This window comes from Aquila chrysaetos, chromosome 16 (assembly GCF_900496995.4).
Source record: "Aquila chrysaetos chrysaetos chromosome 16, bAquChr1.4, whole genome shotgun sequence".
NCBI classification, from domain to species: domain Eukaryota; kingdom Metazoa; phylum Chordata; class Aves; order Accipitriformes; family Accipitridae; genus Aquila; species Aquila chrysaetos.
Window position 1 is genome coordinate 7,729,083 of NC_044019.1, and position 14,431 is coordinate 7,743,513.

A 14,431-nucleotide genomic window follows, 5' to 3' on the forward strand; every position below is an offset into this window, starting at 1 on the left:
GCGGCCCCGCCCCGGGCGGGGTTTCCCCCCCCCAGTTCGAGCCCTTGCGGTGGCAGCGCTTTGTCCCGGGAACCCAGCGTTGAGCCCGGAGACCCTGGAGCCGAGGGTGAGCTCCGGGGGCTGAAGACGTGAAGCCGGAGCGGGGGCGATAGGGAACAGCCGCCTGCCGAACCCCCCCGCGCAGCACGGCCCGCCCTGGGCAGGAGGGGATCGGCTGGTGCCTGGTTTGGGCGGCTGCAAACCCTGCGTTACCCCTGGAAAGTAAAAAAAAAAATTCTCATGCAAGTCTCCTCAGCACGCTGGCAGGGGTTGAAAGCAACGTCCCGAGGAGAGCTAAGACTTTATGTAGGAAAAGTACTTTTGAAAACAGAGACAGCTCCATTTCCATATTGAACAGCCTGATTTCCAAGTTCATGTCCTGAAATAGCCCTGTAAGCCATTTACCAGCAGGACTGCACGGGAACGCCTCCCCCTTTCTTTACCTCAGTCTCTGCATTCTTGTATGTCTAGATGGGCAATAAATAAGGAAGCGACATATCTGTAGGAAAACAAAGTGATGCCCTGGAAATCGCTTTTACAAGCCCAGCCCCAGGGCTCCCCATGGCCACCAGCACCCGCCTGTGCTGGGAGCTGCACCCCCGCAGCGCCCGGTCACCCGTCAATAATCAGAATGAACAACTCGCTCAAATTAATTCGCCAAAATGATTTTTCCAACCGGCTTTGAGCAGAGCAAGCATCCAAGGATCTCCTGCAAGTAGTGACGAGAAAAAGGCAAATGCAGACTAGAAATGGTTGCCAACTGTCGATCCAGCGAGCAGGCGAGCTCAGCGGGGAGCATCGCCCGCAGCAGCACGGTGCGCGGCTGTGCGGCACCGCGGCTGATGCTGCCGGAGCAAGGAGCTTGCAGCGAGGGCTTGCCTGAAGCAGGGGAGTTCGGAGCACTGCCAGCTCCGTGGGAAGGACCGAGGGCTGGCCCCGCTTTCCCACTATCACTAGCTACAGGATTTACCCCCGCCGGGCCATGGCACCACGGCAGCCAGGCACAGGGTGAGTGAAAGCGGCTGAGATCTGTTGACCTGCAAGAGGCTCTTCACATGCAAACAGCAAATAATTTTATTTAATTTGGAAGAGATGAATGGGCTGAGCAGCTATTTCTACCCACAGAGGGGCTGCAAGAATTAAAGCCAAAAGTAACAATTACTTACTGCACTTACTTTATCTGTCCTACATCACAGTCTCACCCAAATACTCTCTACTGAGCCCAAAGACTGTAGTGAGGCTAACTATTTCAATCCTGTAAGACCCAGCTGCCAGCAGAAAGGGACCAGGAGGACCACTGCATCAGGTGGGATCCACCATGACACCCGCACAGGTGAACATGGCAAACCACGTGCTTTCAGTGAGATGGAAACCCCTCAGGTCTCTGCCAGCCCACGGAGCAGATTCCTCCCAGGGTTTGTGCTTGGTTAAAAGACATCGGTCAGGGCCAGTGGAGACTTTCCATCATAGGTGAAAGCAGGGTCCACCACACTCCATCTCCAGGTGGGATGGATCTGCAGTAATTTGGAGAAAGGAAAACCCAGAAAGGCACGACAAGTCTTTCTGCAGATAAAAACAGAAGCTCAGTGTGTGGTATTTAAATATAATCACTGCTTCAGTGCAGGAATTACCCTGTTCCACCAGGGTCAGCAATGAAGGGTAAAGCCCAAAAACGTGACTCGGAGCACTGCCTGGCTGGAGGTGCTCAGTTTCCCTGGCCCTGGTCAGGCCACCCCCAACACTGGCAGCTCTTCCCACTCTGCATCACCCACGTTTCCATTCCCAGCCCCTCCATCCCATTGCACCATCCAGCCACTTCCCCACAAGAGGGGCACGCCACGGCGAAGATCTTTCAGCTTTCTGTGCCAAGTGTGAAGAGCTCCTTGACCTGAAGTCAAGGATGTGTTCCAGCCCCCTGAAGACTTTTGTAGCTTTTCTTCCAACTCTCTTTTGTGCTCCTACAGGCCTCATTGGAAGCTGGCAGCAGAGCTGCCGCGGTGTTCCTGTAATAGCTTTTCCAATGCTGTGTGAAAGATCTAGGTCACTCCTGACTTCTTGCTATTCTTTTATAAACCCAATGTCAGGCAGATGCACAGAATGACTCTGAAGCCACCCTGAATGATGCTTTGTGAGACAGAGTCTCTCATCCTGGGGAACGTGTTTTCCTGGCTCTTGGGTGTGGTTTTGTGGATGGCTCTTCAAACACAGCAGCTGGACTGGGACTATTTCATGATCCTGATGGTTTTGCAGCAGTAACCTGTTCTGCTCAGTCTTTTTTTCATCTGCAAATGTTACTGTAGATTTTATGATTGTCATCTACATCTTTAATAAAATGAATCCATAGCTCTGTCTTTCTAATTTCTAGTCCCAGTAGGAACAGCATCTCTCCTTCAGCTCAAGGTGCTGGTGTTGGTAGGGACATCCGTCATGAAGCCAGAGGCAGGTAACATTTAACATTCCTAGTTTAGAGCATTTAATGATTTCCTTGGTGGTACCATTTCCACGCTGACTTGTATTCAGTCTCCCTATCTCATGGTGCTGCCAAGGTGCCTGCTTAAAACTGCTCGGACATGGCCTGGACCAGCGTGGATGTTTTCACCAGCTCCAATCTCCACAGCAAAGACCATAAATTTGTCTGGCAAGACCTGCTTTCCATGCCAAAAGCCATTAATTACATTGTTTAGCCAACGCTTAGCTGTAGAAACTCAATTATCCTTCCCACCATTTGATCTGGGTTCGTGGCTTCCTTTCTCAAACCATCATGACAATTTTGTAATCCCCCAGTCCCTTGGGATTTTCCAAGTTTTCAAGGCTTGCTAAATCTCACCATTCATAAATCAGACAGCTTCCCAGCTAACTCCGTTGTGAGTCCTGGGTTTAGGTTTTCCAGAGTGTCAACTTGAAAATATCCAGTGTCATTGAGCTTGCACCCTCCTCGATCCAAAATGACAGATTTTCCAAGGACAACCAGCCAAGCTGGAGCAGTACTTAGATGAACTCATACCAGATTCACAAAGAAAAGCTACCCAAAAAGACACATACAACCTTCTGTCACTTGTGGACTCTGCATTCTGGTTTGTTGATTATGTAGTCCTTAAATTAGCATGAAATAATATAATAATTTTTTTTTGTATTCTAAAGGGATATTCTGTTCTGAAGAGACTAGAAAGGTGCCATGCTCACTGGGAGGGTGATCCCAGCCAGCAGTCTATGAGTCTGTTGCTTTGAAGGAGCTGCAAGCTATTGGCCAGATTTTGGGGGAGGTAAAATTTGGTCAGAAAAATTGAACGAAGGTGAGGACTTCCTGGAGAAACTTTTTCAGATACTCAAAATGGTCACAACATTGGGAGGAGAGCAACAGGAATCCTGTCCTGTTTCACTGGAAAAGGAGGGGAAAAAACGGTAAACTGATCATCACAAATTGATACATATGAGTCAAAGAGCAGTAAGGGCAAACAAATAGCAAGACATATAAATAATAACATTTTATATCATCCAAGTTCAATGAGTCCAAGATGACCCTGAATCTGAGCAATGCCAGAAATGCACCAGGCAGTTAAGAAAAGATGAATCAAATTGAATCAATAACCTGAGCTGTTTCCTCATTCCAATAGTCTATTATGATTCTGAAAAGAAAAATATTTTGCTTGAAATTTTTTACAATAATTTGAAAAGCAAAGCAGGTGTTGTGTTGGGAAAAATGGCAAAAAGGAAAGAAGGGAGAAAGTGCAAGAGGAGGACTGAACATGAGAACTTTCCCTACTAAATTAAATACCTCAAACAATTGGTTTCAAAGGTCAGACGGGACGGGAAGAGGAAGGTTGGGGTTTGGTTTTTTTTTTCTTTTTTTTGTGCAAGAGAAAACTGATGAAAATTTTCATCCAGCTCTGACCTGCTTAGTGTTACCCCTGTGTGCCGGGCATCGGAGGACAGGACTTACGGACGTGATTTATATTCTCCCACATCCAGCTGCGCCTGCAAGCATCAGGAAGGATCCCTCTGCTCTCTTGACACAGGCCACTGAGCAGTAAGCGAGCGTGCCTCGGCTCTTCCGTGTCCCTGCTGCTCAGTCCCACAGCCCCTGCCCCTTCCCTGCAGACCGAGGGATTGACTCACCCCATGCCGCCTGGCTGGCAGCCTGTGAGCCAGCAGTGGCAGCGCTATTGACCCATCTGCAGCAGCTTGTTACGTCCTGGGGAACGGCGTTTCTTTCCCATAGGTGGATCAAAGAGGACTCTTGAGTCGTGAATCCCTACGGGAAGATGAGAGGTCGGCTTGGATTAGGATGTGCAGTAATTTGTGAAGGGTACGAATAGAAGAAACAAGCTGTTAGGGAAAGTCTTCGTGGCTGGCGGGATTAAAGAGCAACAGTAGGAAATGTTTAGAATAATCTAGGAACAAAGAAAATTCAAACCCATATGAATCTATTAACAGACATAGGGAATTTATTAACAGCGGTAACAAATCAGGTGTTCAACAACTTCCTAAGTTCTGCTTTTGCAGAGAAACTGGATCATTTTTCTTGTAATACATAAGGCTGATGAGGCACTTGCAAGACTGCTATTAGCCAAGAAATTTAAATAACATACACTCAAAATAAACTTATTTTTTTACACTTAGGCCTGGATAACCCAAACAGAAGCATCCTTGAAGAGTTGACGGAAGTATATAGTGGGCTTTTGAAATACCAAACAACTGCTGAGACAGGAAGGGTGCTGGTATTGAGCTATTGCAAGAGCCTGAAATCAGATAATTATGGGCTGGCTAGTTTGATATAGAATAACAGAAAGATGATATATATGTACCCAAGCTTGGTGGGGTGCTGAGCAACAAAACCGTGGTGGATGGGATAGGCAATTGTGCTCAAGAAAGCAGCAATTCTGGGAAGAAGTTAGGGGTGAGATAAGCAGACCTGTACTGCAGGAGTGACCCTGTAACACAGGGGGTTTAGCTTAAATTTGGGTGCATATACTGGAGAGGAGTGGGTATGATGAACAGGGATGGGTGAGCTCTGAATATGGTACGGTAACACCTTGGTGCTTTGCACCCAAGCTTGGTGTCCACAGTGGATGTGGTTTTCCACATAGATAGAAATAGTTGAAAAGAGCTATCAGAAATAGGAGAAAGAGAAATGTGTTATAGTGAGAAAATTTGTTCTTTTGCCTCACAAGGAGATTGAAAGGGGAGTGGGTTTGCATGGGTTTGCAGCATGCAGCCTTCCTGTAGAGGATCACTCTGCAATCTGGCAGGGAAAGGCAGACCTGCCTGCAAATATTTGGGACATGAAGCCAGATGATTTCTCACTACCAAAAGAGCTTACTTGTGAATACAAGGTGATTTTACAGCCCATGAAATCTTCAGAACAAAAATGAACCCTTTTGGGAAGACATATCCCAGGTCAATTCAACAGCTGGTCTCAATATGAGACTGCTTTGGGAAAGGGAATGTACAGAAGGTCTTGCAAGGTGATCTGCTGCTTGTCGGGGCTCTCAACTCTGTAAATAACCTTTCCTCCTGCCTTTTAAAGGCATGGGGAGGAGATTCCCACCTTCTCTCTCCAAGGGAGATGTCAGGTCAAAAAACATATCGATGAGAGAGCCAGGATTACTGTGTGCACATGTTCCTTTAGATCATCCTCCTCTGCATCCATCCCTGTGCCCTATTATTCACCTTTTTATTAAATATCAGATTCAGGATAAGAAGGTCATGGATCATGGGATGTTAGGCTTCTTTTCTAGCAGAACATGGTCTATATTTATACCATCCATGCCAGATTCAGGATCAATTTCTGGCAGAAAACAAAGTCAATGATATAATGGGAAAATTGCAAATAGTGGGAACCAGCCTAGGAGGAAGTCTGGTCCCGGATTGCTGAAAGGCACTAACAAGGGAGGAAGACAGAGGGGAGAAGTACAGACAGCAGGAGGTTTTCTTCCCAGTCACATTGCCTTATATTCACCTCCATCCTCTCCTTCTGAAGGTCCTGCTCTGGTGTGTCTGAAACCACATGCATCAGGGTATTGGTGCCCTTCTGTAGTGGTTAGCTCCCAGTCATTTATTGTGCTGGCACTCTCCAAGAGCTGGCCCAAAGCAGACTGCAAATGTGTTTGAGCTTTTTTGGCAACACTTCATAATAAATGGCAAACCATTTCTGCGGCTCGTTTCCATTGTAATATTAATCAAACTGAATTCCTGTGGTGCTCATATGGATGTCATATGTAAATCCTTCTGAAGTCAGCTGCTGCTAACTCCAAATTGAAGTCAATGGGGAAATTTCTCTCCTGTCTGCATCTTGCAGCTCTTAGCTTGTGCGCATTTATTCCATTCATGAAATCCTGATTACTGTGGAAATGAGGAAATACCAGAGTTGATGAAACCCATGAGGAGCATTGATAATACTTCTGAATTTATAGGGAAGGTGCTCAGATGCCAGGTTGATAGGCAGCATCGTGAAGCCCTGATATGGAAGTAAACACACCTCTGTGTCCTACCATAACTGAGTACTCCACATATTAAAAAAAAAAAGTCCTCACCAGCATTTCCAACTGTCCATCCCTTCAATGTGAATATTTTAGGAACAAGAGGTTTTCCAGGCCAGTGCTCGTCTTCAGCAGTGGTCAGTACTGCTGTTCAGAAAAAGACATGAGAAACCTCCAAACAGCAGTTCTGGAACAGCTCACTCTTTGAGAGTTTTCTTCACAGGCTTTAGAAATCCCATCCCATTAGATGAAGTATAGGTCTTTATTTAATTTTTCAGGGGGAGAAACAGGCAAATACAGGTTGTATTTTGCTCTGAGAGTGCTGATCCCTTTTCTTTTCCTGAGAAAGGGATTGAAGAGCTGTGGACTAGTTGCTGGACCCCGGAGGTTAGCTACTGGCCAGGCAGAAGCTCATTTGGCCTTGGGCAGGATCTTAAGCCTTGCATAGGCTGGACCAAGTCCAGCATCTGAACCAGGACAGCGTTAGCACCTACATTGTGTTGCCTCTTGTCTTCAGTAGACAGAGGCCAGCCATCCATTTCTGTTCTTTGGGAACCCTCCTGCAGCCTTCTGCCCAACACAGGAGATGGCATTAACTTCCCTGAAGGAAAAGGCAAGAGCACAGGAATGGGCTGAGGTGGTTTCAGACCTCCCTGATGGGTTGCCCCATGGGCAGCAGTGGGAAGGTTCCCCCCTCTCACTGCACCACCAGCGCCCTTGCTCGCTGTGTGCCTCTCTGCTCAGCATCAGCGTGGGCTCCTGGCCAGGAACGGGAGGTATCGCAGATTTGGCAGCGGGCAGTAAACAGATGAATCATGGCTTTACCTTCCCTCCATCGCATATAACAAAGCTACTTACTGTAGGAAGCCCTGGATTTGGCAGAGCTTTCTCATGCACAGCCTTTCCAAACTCCACCAAGCCCTGTCTGCACCAGGGATGCTTCCTTCTGATCTTTTGCTTCAGCTTTAACCTAAAACACACAAGTTTCCATGTAATCCCCCAGAACAAGAAATCATTCAGGGAGAGACTCAGATGTTGGCCATGTCAGTACACATACTTTGGAAAGTGTTCAGGTGCTTTCTCCCTGAGAAGACTTGTCACATATGTCTGTGAGTCACTCCAAAGTGATGTCTCCATTGGCCCAGTGAAATATCTGGGTCATGAGAAGTCGCTGTTACCTAGCAGGGGTCCTTTAGGTCCACTGACCATTCACATAAGCAGCTTAGAAGATGAGAACTGGACCTCCAGAACCCGATAATTTCTTAATTTTTTTTCTCCTGGCAATCCAGCTAGCAGAGAGAGGACATGATCTCATACTCTGTATCCAGCTGCAGCGTGACCTGCTTGCTATTTAAGATGAATGGCTTTCTTTAGTTGTGATAGTAGGGTCTTCAGCATGGCAAACCCAGCAGCCAGAATATTTGCATAGAGCAAATGGGAAATGGCATTCTCAGCTGGGAACCTGGCTCCAGGAACACTGTGTCCTGACCTGCAAGGATGGGAGGTGGCTACAATGGACAGAGGGTGGAGGGCTTGGGGCGAACAGATGGTGGGCTCTGCTACAGATAGATGTGTTGGTGAGGCGCTGTGGGTGTGTCGGTGCAAGGGGCTCAAAGGGATGTGGGGGAAGACATCACTGATGGGGGGTTGTGGGGGCAAAGGTGGCCCTTGCAGTAGCCATGTGTCACATAGGGGGTTCCCTAGCTAAGAGGTGCTAGGGGATGTTTTTGGGGTACCAAGTGTAGGCTCTGGTTGCTCTACAGGACAGAGGAGGTCTACAGGGAGGTCCGTCTCAGGCCAGGAGAGGTCACCGAGGTTCATGGGTGCTCATGGGGTTGGCTTGCACAGGGGTCTCACTGGATGCAAGCTGGGGATGGTGCCGTGAAGGTAATGAGATACAACAGCAGCATGAGGTATCCTTTTAGCCAGGAGTCAAAGGGGTCTTACTCTGTCTGGGGGGGATTTGGGGCACTGAGGTACATCTGTGGTATCTCTAGCTGGAAGGGTGCTGCAGGGCTGCGTGCAGGGCGAGGTCCTGCTCAGGGTGGGAGGAAAGGGAATATCTGGGGGTTGTCTGTCCCCAGGGCCTGGCTGTGCTGCATGGGGTCCAACCCGGTCCCGGGTGTCTCCAGTGGGGCCTGGGGCAGGCACAGGGCTGTCCCCAGTGGGGACCCAGACATGAATGGACATCACTCTCCGGTACCCAGAGGGTCTCTAGTGGTCGCTGGGGGTCCATCTCCTGGCTGGGGCTCACAGCGGGGGTCTACCCTGATCCCAGAAGGTCCTGGGTGGGCATGGCGGGCTCCATACCCAGGCTGGAGATCATGGTGGGGGTCTGCCCTGTGCCCAGAGGGTCCCGGGTGGGTACAGGCGGGTTCCTCCGCAGGCGTGGGGAACACGGTGAGGGTCTGCCCCGTGCCCAGAGTGTGGGGTGAGGACGGGGGTCTACCCCTGCGTGAGGACCAGTCCCGAGTGGACACGGCGTGGGGCCGCCCACAGTGCTCAGCAACGCCCGGGGGGAGTTCGTAGGGCCGGGCCGAACCGAACCGAACCGAGCCGAGCCGAGCCGAGCCCAGCCCGGCCCTCACGAACTGCCCCCCAGCGTCGCGTGGCGGCGCCGTCCCGGGCGGCAGGGGGCGGCGCGGGGCCGGGCCGGGCCGGGCCGGGTCTGTCCGCGCTCCCTCCCCCGCTCCCCGCCTTCACTGCGCATCGGAAACATGGCGGCGGCGAGGGACTGAGCAGCCCCAGCGCTCGGCGGCCGCGCAGGTGAGGGGGGCGGCGGGGGCGGCACCGTGCGCTGCGGCCCGGCCCGGCCCGGCCCGGCCCGGCGAGGCGCTGCCGGAGGCCGGCCGGGGGTCGGGCGCGTAGGCCCCGCGGCGGCAGCGTGGCAGGCCCGGCCCGGCCGCGGATCCCGCCTGTCAGCGCGGCCCGGCCGCCGCCTCACCCGCGGGGCCGGGCCGCGGGGGCCGGGGGCCGGAGGCGGCCTGTCACCGCCGACACCTGTTGGTGCCCGTCAGGGCCCGCCCCGCCCCCCCCCCCCCGGGGCCTCCCCGGCGGCGCCGCGACTCCCGCCGGCGGCGGGGCAGAGGCCCGGGGGGGTGTCTGCGCCGGCCTCCCCCGCCTGCCCGGCGGCCGCCCGCCTCTTCCCGGGCGGGCTGTAGCTCCCGGTGAAGCACCTTCGAGGGGCTTTGTTGTTCTTCCCGGTGTCCCCGGGCAGGGCTCGACCGGGACGGCCCTGCCAGCGCGGGGGGACGGGGCACAGCAGCTCTTCCAGCAGCACCGGGCCACGGTTATCATGTTCACCCGAAGGCCTCAGAGCGGTTTTTGCGGACCGCCTGAGCCTGCCCTGCTCCCCGGCGCCGTTTATTATCAGCCGGACACTCCTTGCATGAAAAGGGATGCAAGACCGAGCTGGTGGAGGATTTGCAGGAGGTGGCCCCTGCCTGCGGGTTGTGCCCGGGGAAGGTCTGTGCCCTTCCCTCCCCCCCGAGCCCTTTAGGACATCGGTGAAACCCTCCTGTCACCGCGGTGTGTTGTGGAGACGGACGGCGATGCTCTGAGCAGGACCTGCCGCCAGGTCCCTGCCGCTGGAGGTGTCGAGGGTGGTCCTGGGAACCGGACGGAGAAATCCCATAACCACCCTCCCTGGGGAAACGTCTGTGCCTCCTTCACAGCCCCCCCGAGTCGAGCGCTTGAACAGAGCTGGGGGTAAGACAAGGTTTGAGCTTTTCGTGCACAGTGAGGTGGTTAAAAATACATACCGTGTCAGGCTGGCTCCTGCCGCACGCCGTTCAGGTTTAATCCACAGGCTCTTTGAAGCTCCCGTATAAAACCATGGCAGCAGTTTGGAGTCTTGACTACTACAGGTAGAAATAGCAAATCTAAACAGGCAGCCTAAGTTTCGGATGTGCTGAGCAACTTGCCTCTCGTTGGCCTTGGATGTTTTAGGTTCAGCAGCTGAATACTAAACTGTTTCCATGGGTGAAGTCAGGATGTGGAGACTCAGCTCCGGGGTACCCAGCTTTGATTTTTGGCTCTGTTTCTGTTTACTGTTGTTGTTTATAGTAAACACTGTGCACTGAGTGGCTGAGAACAGCCATGTGGTAGCTCCTCTTCAGCAGCCAGTAATATTGGGGAAAAATATTCTCCCACCTCGGTTCAACTGCCTGAGCGACGGCATGCGGCGGGTTGTACTGAGGCTGCTGGCAGAGGGACGGCTGCCTCTCCTCCTCCTCTCTGCCTTCCTCTTCTCTTCCCCTCACGCTTTTTCTGGCTGGGTTGCAGTGTCCCCATGTGCTCGCTGGAAATATTTGGAGTATGGGATGGTGGTTTCATACCTCCCTTGTGCTTCATAGCAAGCACTGGCTTGTGGCTTGCTGCTAATGCGGGGAATAAAACTTGGCTCGTGGGGGGGCTCAGCTGGGGATGAACTGCCATGGGATGCAGCCTTGCAGGGCCTGTGCTGTGTCGTTGGGTAGTTCAGGATCTGCCCAGTAGATGGTATGAAAATGCAGACAAAAATAGGGGAGTCCTTTACAATGGGCAAGAGGGAAATACAGGTATTTCTGTGTTGTTTAAAGCATTTATTTTATTAAGGGTTAAAGTGTGTTTTATTTGGGAGAGATACGTTGACTCTTGGTCCTCCTGTTTCAGTATTTTACATCTTAGGAAATGATAAATCTACATCTTGATAATCTGCTTTATAGTCAAATATTTGGTATTAAATAAACCAGGTCATTAGCTAATTAAAAGAAAGCAAATGCACAGTTTAGAACAGGAGCACAAGTGGCATCCCCTGCAAGTTATGAGCCTGTGCCCCCTGGTTTTCCTGTGTCTAAAATTTTAATAATGTTTAACTCTTGAGTCACTTCTCATGAATTTTGCAGCACAGTTTGGTGTCTTTAAACGAAAGATGCTGTTAGAGTATAAAATGTTGATGTTATTCATCAAGTAGCTGTGTTTCAGACTAGGATGTGGGTGGTCTGGGGCTTGTGTCCTTGTGGTGTATCTAATTTACCTTTAAATTAGATATTAAATATCTGAGACTTTGTTTCATAGCCTCAGGCACAGTGTATCTAGAGAGGACCTCCAGAGATGTCATCATTGTTTCCCAACCCGGGCGTAAGGTCAGGTACACAGCTAAACCCTCCCTGAGTAATGTTTCTTCTTTTAAGGCTCTTCCTGCTGGCAGTTCACATCCTGTGCAGATGATGTACGCCGAGACTCGGGCCTCCTCACCATTAGAGATATTTTTGTGGTGTTTAATCTAAATCTTTGTCTTGCACTTTAAGTCTGTTCCTTCTTCTCTGATCTCCAGGGCACGTGGACAACACTCCCTACATCTCTGCATCTAAATTTGAAGTATTTGAAGACTTTTTTTTCTCTTCCTAAGCTGAACAAGCTCTGTTTCTCTGCTCTTTTCACATGGGCTTGTTGCCTGCACAGCTGATCTCTGCCCCTCTCTGGACTCTGCTGTCAATCCACACTTTCCTTAAAGCGCTGTGGTCACGCTGGGCTTGGTAGGACTGTGTTAGTTGAGCTTCTGTGGAGCGGTTGTAATAAGTGGGCCCAAATGACCCCATTTTGGGTATGTCTAAGTACTGTTATGTGAAAAAAGAATGCAGATCAGACATCTGTGTATTTGCATGTTGAACTGTGCGTTTGTGGCAAAGGACTTGGAGTGGCTTGGTGAACTCATGTTTGCAAAACCTGGAGTAGCGTTCTAGCGGTGTGGGCTTGGAGCTGGTGTAAGTTAAAGCTTGGCATGTTTGGGTCTCTTAAAGCCATAATGTTTGCATCTAGCCCCCTGTCTTTTTTCCTTTTTTTTCTTGGCTGCGACTGAAATGCAGTTTGTGATGAGACAAGCAGATTTTGAGTTGTTTACTTGTCCATATATGTTTGAAAAGTTTCCTAACAAGATGGCCAGGAGGGGTCCATGAGAAATGAAGCAAAATGCATTGAGGACAGAGCAGCAGCTCTGGCTGCCAGTTTCTTTTGCAAGGTGGTTAATCTCCTGCGTATGTGTCTATTTTATATAATTCAGAAACATGATGAGGTAAAAATCATCCCCACGGTTAAATTCTTAGTGTAGTGGAACTGTAACTCTGACCCTTTCCTTTGCCTCAGTGGTATGCCCTGGTGTAGCACATGCACTCTAAGCTGTGTGACATGAACAACGTTTCATCCCACTTTATTTGCAGGTTGACAGGGTCTAGTCCTAAAGGAAAATGCTTTTTTTTAAAAAATATATTTGTAAAGAATTCCTTTCTTACCAAGCTTAAATAATCTAACAGGGGAGACTTTTATAAATGCTTGCTCAATGTTTAAAGTGATAATGCAAGCCTGAAAGTAGCAGGAAACACATGAAATCTTCCATCTGTGTCACCAGGTCTTGCTGGGCTTGGGCTTGGAGCAAACAGGACTTGTCCATGTCTAGTGGCCTGAGCTGGTGGTGTCAAAACAGTATCTGGTGGGGGCACATGAGCACTGGAGATCACCACTGCTTCTTGTTTGCGAAGCTGCATTGCTGCTTGTCCTGCATAGCAGTCTCTGTTAATAGAAAATTTAGAGGTAGCTTCAGTTGTGAGCTCTCACCAAGCAGAAGGAGAGTTCGGTGCAGGGGCATCGCTGCAGCCTGGCTGGTGCTGAAAACTTTAATTCCCAGAGATCTCCATCTGCGTTAAATTTCCTTAAAAAAACAGAATAATACTTAGCTCTTTTACAAAGGTTTCTGGCAGACAACCTCTAGCAGATTTAGATGCTGTGATATACAGTATTGTAATCTGCTGGGTTCACTCAGACACCTACCAAATGTTTCTGCCACTGTAGCAGGGATTTAAGCAGAGTTTGTGTCTGTGCCTCTGCTCTTGCTGTGCACAGTCTCACGGTTTTATGCAGACTCATCCTGAGCAAAAGTTCAAGAATTTGGCTGTGAACTGAAGGAAAAGATGAACGTCCGTTTTGCTGCCTCCACTGTTTGCACGGCAGCCTTGTCCAACAGGCCAGATGGACGGGGTGATGTCTTAAGCTGCTGTAGAGGAGTCTACCAGCACTTGTCTTCCTGAGATCTGACTTCAGCAGCAGCAGTAAGCCACCCTTGCAGCTCCTCTGTCTGGTTGGTAACTGGTCATTGGAGATAAGGAAACGAGAGGAGAGATAAGTCAATATGGGCATTACCAACACAAGGGAGCTGACATGAGAGCTCAGCGCAGGACTGTTTGGTTTTTTGTTTTTTTTTTTTTTTCCCCTGGGACAAGCTTGTGCTTCTGAATTACATACACCCCTGTCCATTTCTTGCTCAGAAGTTTTTTTGTATGTGTTATAAATCGAATGGTATTAGCACTAGTCAGAAGCCTACCTCCTTTTGGAGGTACCTTCTCCCAGCCAATGTGCTCCAAGTTACCCAACTTCAGTTAGCTCTTATGTTTTCCAGACTGACACAGTGTGAACAGTCCAGAAACCTCCCTGTGGCTCGGTTTTGTTTTTAACAATGGAAAGCGTAGGAGTAGATGCCAGTGGAAATTTGTGAAGCTCCATCTTTGCCCATTGAGAAACATGCAATTCCTCCCCTCTCCTGGCCCTTCCAGCATTGCACCGGACACTCTGTCAGGTCCCTTCTCCTGGCTATCGTGGCAAGGGGACAAATTTGGTTCACACATTGCTGGAGCTACATCTGCTGCGGTTTGCTTGGGTTTGTGGGGGGTAGGCTCACCCTTCTGAGCTCCTCCAGGGTACTGCTGATGTTTGGCTCCAGGGAAGGGTCCTGCTGGCAAAAGTGGTTGCTTTCCAGCAAGGAATTTGCGTCTCGGGGGGAGCTGGAGGATGCTTGTGCTGTTTCTTTCAGTTTGGCATTGGCAGAGCGCTGCACAGGGTGAAAAGCCCAGTGTTGCTTCGGCCCGCAGCTGGTTTGCACC

At 50.1% G+C, this 14,431-nt stretch overlaps 1 protein-coding gene and 1 long non-coding RNA gene across 6 annotated transcripts in view; one reads left to right on the forward strand and one right to left on the reverse strand.

Annotated features, from left to right (window-relative positions):
• Positions 1-1,090: 1,090 nt before the first annotated feature.
• LOC115351865 lies at positions 1,091-11,946 on the reverse strand. The gene is made up of 3 exons (XR_003926929.2): positions 10,280-11,946; positions 4,156-4,291; positions 1,091-3,418 (listed from the first exon to the last, which is right to left on the reverse strand). It is a non-coding gene; the product is annotated as an uncharacterized LOC115351865 (long non-coding RNA).
• SCMH1 (Scm polycomb group protein homolog 1) overlaps positions 9,162-14,431 on the forward strand; it is a 76,113-nt gene continuing 70,843 nt past the window's right edge. For 2 of the 5 annotated variants that reach the window (XM_030039235.2, XM_030039242.2), the window contains exon 1: positions 9,162-9,284. The gene's annotated coding sequence lies outside the window, so the exon portion shown is untranslated. The remainder of the gene's footprint in view (positions 9,285-14,431) is intronic. The other 3 variants (XM_030039241.2, XM_030039243.2, XM_030039238.2) reach the window with 2 other exon arrangements.